At 46.8% G+C, this 6,045-nt stretch overlaps 1 long non-coding RNA gene across 1 annotated transcript; it reads left to right on the forward strand.

Moving 5' to 3' along the window:
- The first annotated feature begins 1,014 nt into the window (after positions 1-1,014).
- LOC103654511 (uncharacterized) lies at positions 1,015-2,532 on the forward strand. Its single transcript, XR_566154.4, has 3 exons — positions 1,015-1,311; positions 2,012-2,123; positions 2,336-2,532. It is a non-coding gene; the product is annotated as an uncharacterized lncRNA (long non-coding RNA).
- The last annotated feature ends 3,513 nt before the right edge of the window (positions 2,533-6,045 follow it).

Genomic DNA, 6,045 nt, shown 5'->3' on the forward strand with positions numbered 1-6,045 from the left:
GAAAATTTAAGAAAGAGACAAGTGAGGTGTTCGATTAATGTGGGACTGGTCCAAATTAATATTCAATAATAGTCAATGCTAAAGGACCCCTTCAATGCTACGGTATACTAATAATTTATTACCATACTGTAAGCTAAGAGACAAATCAATTAACTTAAATAGGTGGACTATTTGAGAATCTATTGAGAAGTTAATAAAATGATGAAGGATTGTTTGTTTCCTATGTTATGGCCAGTAACGGACAAGCTGTAATGACTGGCAGCTTCTGGTTTTAATGGTGATCGTTACTGTCTGTTCCCTCACTTTGCGCGTGTACAAATACGGAGGAGGTGAGATGGCTTCTGGTTGTGCATACGAACAGTCTCAAACGTGTTGCACTCAGCCCATTCTCGTCCCACCTTCTGCGAGCAAAGAGAGAGTGGGAGAGCAGTCCTCCGAAATCGTCGTCCACATAGCTACACTTGCACGGGTGTGTGCGCAATTAGGATTTTGGGGAGCGTACTCGCGACTGCTCGCTTCGCCCGCTCGACCAGCGCTGATCAGGTTTCTCGTCGCCGCCACCGTCGAGGGACTACACTGCGTACATCTGCCTGCACCGACTGCGTACAACTACATCGAACATACACACGATATGTCTCGTGTGAATGGAGCCACTGATGCCTTGAGCATCGGTCCCTCCGCATGGTATATTATGTTCTTCGTAATTGTGCATGTTTTATTTACTGTTTATGCGAGTAGTCATATACACATATACATACATGTCGTCACATATATTACACTAGTTTTCTGGATTAAATTAATACTAATAATACCTAATTTTGTAACATGAGGTCACTATATGGATGGACTAAGGCTGCCTCCAACAAGAGCCGCTAAAGGCTCCTGTCCGCTAAATGTGAGGGACTGTCAGGTCCCCTACGCCACCAACAAGATCCTCTAAAGCGTCCCCTAAATTATAGAGGATGTGCCAAAGAACCTAAATGTGGAGGCCACCCACCGTGCGCTATCCACGCGACGGATCCACCAGCCGCTGCGAGGAAACTTCCGCCTCCTCCTACCGCGCGCTGGCGACTGCATCTCCCAGGGCCGAGCCCTCGATCCGGCGTGCTTCGCTGCCGGCATCGAGGCAGGTGGGAGACAAGAGGGCTTGCGAGGGCGGACGCGGAGCATGGCGGAGGAGCATATCGAAGAGGCATCCATGGCCATCGCCGGACGCGGAGCATGGCGGAGGAGCAGATCGAAGAGGCGTCCATGGCCGTGGCGGCGGCCACGCCGTTCTAGCTCCAGTTCGACAAGCCCATCCCGTTCCAGGTCTAGTCTGCGCTCTCCTCCCCTGCCTCTCCCTTCTGCGTAGCCAAACGCTGTTGTGCAAGTTCGTGTTGTGCTGATTCTTAACCAACATGTGTTGAGGCTGCAAAATAGTGTGCGGCCGCTTGGGTTCACGCTGTCCAGGGCAATGGCTGGTTCACGTGCTGGATCCCTGGGTTGCTGCCGCCGAGCGTTGCGTGCGTCCGGCGTCCCTGCTATTGTTTTGTTCAAATTCCTACGAGGATTAAGTTGGATCCTACTGTCGCTGTGCAGAGCTGACAGGGATGCTGTTGGGTTCAGTGGGAACTTGTTGGTCTGAACTGTGAGTCGTGAGGTGCCATTTCAGTATATCACTGATATAGAGCACTGATTTCAGCTTTGAATGCTACTTTTTGTTTTGCAAATGCACATTAGTAATTACACTGTTTGCCTCTTGTTCATGCTTAATCAGTCTCATTCACCTTGTATCATGTTTACAATTCGCTACCAAACAATCCTTAAGTAATAGAGAGTTAATATCAAGCACATATATCATACGGTTGCTGATACTGAATTTCACCTTTTGTCGCTTTATATCTTTTCTGTAATTCTGAATCGATTGAGCACAGTGAGATTCAATTTCCTATTGTTTCTTTGTTCCTATTCCTTAATGTATGCTAAATGGGGCATCAAGTACTGACGTGCCTGTGTTTCATACTTGTAGATAAAAATGGCAGAATGGAATCCAGAGAAGGATCTGCTTGCTATGGTTACTGATGACTCCAAGGTTCTCCTCCATCGCTTCAATTGGCAAAGGCTTTGGACAATCTCTCCAGGTTGATACACCCGTACTCCATTACCCTCAGTTGCCTGTTGTTTTTGCCCACTTTGAATGTTCCTTGTCATTACAATCAATATGTACAATCTGTCAATTCCAGTGTGCCCTTCAGTTATACCTTTTAGTTATAGTGATTTATAAGATCATGTCTGCTTTGAACTTATAAAAAATAGTGAGAAACTGAGAACTAAAGTATTTATAATTGTTCAGGGAAGTGCATCACATCAATTTGTTGGAGCCCTGATGGTAAAATAATAGCACTTGGCACAGAAGATGGTTTGATTCTTTTGCATGATGTGGAGGTGTGTATCTGGATGATGATAAAAACTGTCGGTGTCTATTGTATCTTCGTATGAACATTCGTTTGTACTTCATAGACATCTGATCGAGTGCCTATCTTCTCTTAATATTTTTCTAATTGCTTATTCTCATTTTTATATCATGCTTAAACCTTTATGAGCGAATTATTAGGAGACAATTAGGGGATACAGGCCTCAAGGACTTCTTGCCCAATTATGTTTTCGATAGAGGCATTTTAATACTTCTTGAAGATTAATGTGTGTCAGCTATACAATTGTCAATTATGTTTGACAGACAGGACCACTTGATCACATACAGTTGGGGATCTTGCAGCCACTGCTTGAACATCTGTGCAGATTCTCAAGACCTCACTCTTCCATGATAAACTTCTCATAATACTTTCTTGAAATGAAACACGCCCTTTTCCAATGACGCTCTCTTAGTATCTTGCATCCTCTGCAAAGCTAGCTTGACCTGCTTCTATGCGATGTTCTATCGAGAACAATTACACACAAAATAACAGGCAATGATAATTAATTTAGACAATTCAAAATTATTAATTCAAAAATTAATAAATACATTTTTTTGCGCATCATTTGTATAGCGTGAATTGGGAAAAAATAAAGAAAACTGAAAAAGAAATGGAAAAAGGGAATCTGTTAACACTGTAGCTTTATGGGACCGAATTTAGGGGACGTTGCTGGAGACTGAGAATATATAGAGGACAGAATCTTTTAGAGTGTGCTGTAAAGGACAGAGAATATTCTTTTAGGGAATAGAATTTAGGGGACGCTGCTATAGACAACCTAATTGGTAGACTACAAGATGCTTTCCACCAGCAGTTAGCTTTATTATTAAACTGGTTGTGTCTGCTGGAATTCGCATTAATTGCTAACAGGCTAGTAGATCTAGTGATTTTTTTAAAAGAAAAAACTTATGGCTGACTTCGAGTTGCTCAGGCCAACTTGCTACTTATCATCGAAGCGCCATTCTAGGCGCTGGTCTGTTTGTTCACCTACCGAGATCTGTCGGTGCGTCAGCCGTGCCGTGGACAATCTACTATCGCACGAGAAGTTTTTTTTAACAAGATCTTCCTGTAGGCCTCTAGAATAATTTTTTGGTTGTGCCAACCAAAAGAAATGGTGATTTTGGGTTGTAAAAAGTCTGAAATCGAGTGGATTTATTGTTTGTCCCATATTTTTTCTGTTATATTTCTTTTTTATTGGGAATCAAAATCTTAGATTGATCTAAAGATTATTTTGATTTTTTACTATATTTACTACAATTGTTATATTACACATCGTTTTTCATAGAATAACTACGTCCTCGAGCTTGAGGTCTGAATTTTTTTCATAATGAATAAATTCGTTTTGTCGAAATCCCTATAATGAGTAGCATTCACTGCTGTCGAATAAACCAACTTTAAGATGGGATACGATGCTCGATAAGGCATGAGATTCAGTATCATAACGATTTTCTCGTACTAACGACAACGAATCTCATCTAGAACTCTTTGTGCTTTGAAAACAGACATATTTATGCGTTTTTGTGCTTTAAAACCCGTTCGAACCAGACTTATACCAAATCCCCTCTCATGTTTGCAGGGTCTGTATTGAAGTTAATAGAGCAAAGAAGCAGCCTTCAAAGGTTTGGATCGACGTCGGAAATGGAAGTCTTGAGGAAGAATGTGTCGAATACGAATGGATTCCTCTTTCATGTACTAATTGCAAGGCCGTGAGTCATAACTGGTGAAAGTGACTCAATCTTTGGTGCCCAAGGACTCTGGTCTAAGGGCGGACTGAATCTGAACTGAAATAGGGGATAGGCTCTCGGGCGTCCTACCTTAAGGAAATGAACCGAAAGGTTCCATCCTCCATCCTTTAGTAGACTAAGTTTGAACGAGTCTCCATCTCCGCCTACATGTGAGAGTGGGAGTGGGAATGGGAGTCACATCACTTTCAATGTGTCGGCGTTTCGAGACCGGGGGGTCCCTAGGCCGACGAGTGAGTGTCGCCGCGTGCCCCAGCCCAGATGGGTCGAGCGCGAGGGCGAGCGCGAAGGGGGGAGAGCGAGGCGGCCGGAGACCGGCGTGAGAGAGGTGGGAATCCCGCGGCCTTCGTGTTCGTCCCGCGCCCAGTTCGGGTGCGCTTGCAGTAGGGGGTTACAAGCGTCCACGCGGGAGAGGGAGCGAGCGGCCCCAAGCGAGCGCCTGTCTCGTCCTCGTCCCCGCGCGGCCAACCCTCTCTAAGAGGGCCCTGGTCCTTCCTTTTATAGGCGTAAGGAGAGGATCCAGGTGTACAATGGGGGGTGTAGTAGAGTGCTACGTGTCTAGCGGGGGAGAGCTAGCGCCCTAAGTACATGCCGTCGTGGCAGCCGGAGAGATTTTGGCACCCAGCTGGTGTGATGTCGTGGCCGTCGGAGGAGCGATGGAGCCTGGCGGAGGGACAGCTGTCGGAGCGGTTGGGTCCTTGCTGACGTCCTCTTGCTTCCGTAAGGGGGCTGAGAGCCGCCGTCGTCACAGAGCATGCGGGGCACCATCATTGCCTATCTGGCGGAGCTAGCCAGATGGGACGCCGGTCTGGTTCCCTGTGGCCCGAGTCAGCTCGGGGTAGGGTGATGATGGCGCCTCCTGTTGACGTGGCTGGCCTGCTGAAAGGGAAATGTGCCCTTGGGCCATTTCTAAGTATTTTGGTGATTGAGTGTCAACACAAGTGCTTAAATGTGAATCTATGCCCCTGGATGAACAAAGTGCAAATCACAAGTAAAGGTATGTTTCTACGCCTCAGTACATTGGTTTTGTGTACTAATATATTTGTCTAAGTGTTAGAAACAGAGAGAAGAAGAAAAGGAGAATGTTGGCTGTGTACAGCCAACAGGCTGTTTCGGTCTGAGGCACCGGACTGTCCGGTGGTGCACCGGACAGTGTCCGGTGCGCCAGGCTACCTCGGGCGAAGAAGCCGCTCTCGGGAATTTGCCGACGGCGTACGACTAAAATTCACCGGACTGTCCGGTGTGCACCGGACTGTCCGGTGAGCCAACGGTCGGCCAGAGCCAACGGTCGGCCGCGGATTCTGCGCGCGACACGTGGTCTGGTCAACGGTCGGAAGGAGGCACCGGACTGTCCGGTGTGCACCGGACTGTCCGGTGCGCCAGATCTGCAACGGTCGGCAATGGTCGGCTGAGCTGTTTATGGAAATAAATCGGGCACCGGACAGTGTCCGGTGTGCACCGGACTGTCCGGTGCGCCCGACGACAGAAGGCAAGATTGGCCTTCTGGATTTGCTCTCAACGGCTCCTAGCTGCCTTGGGGCTATAAAAGGGACCCCTAGGCGCATGGAGGAGACAACCAAGCAACTCTTGAGCATTCTTGATCATCCACACTCAGTCTTTGCGCATCCGATTGTCATTCTAAGTGATTCGAGCTCCGTTCTTGTGAGAACCTTGAGATAGTCTTTTGAGCTCGACTCTTGGCCGTGTGTGTGCGCGTTTTGCTGTGGATTTGTGTGTGTTGCTTCCCTCCCTTACTCCGTATTTCTTTGTGAATCTCAAGTGTAAGGGCGAGAGACTCCAAGTTGTGGAGATTCCTCGCAAACGGGATATTGAAAGAAAAGCATAACACT

This window comes from Zea mays, chromosome 4 (assembly GCF_902167145.1).
Source record: "Zea mays cultivar B73 chromosome 4, Zm-B73-REFERENCE-NAM-5.0, whole genome shotgun sequence".
Lineage (NCBI taxonomy): Eukaryota > Viridiplantae > Streptophyta > Magnoliopsida > Poales > Poaceae > Zea > Zea mays.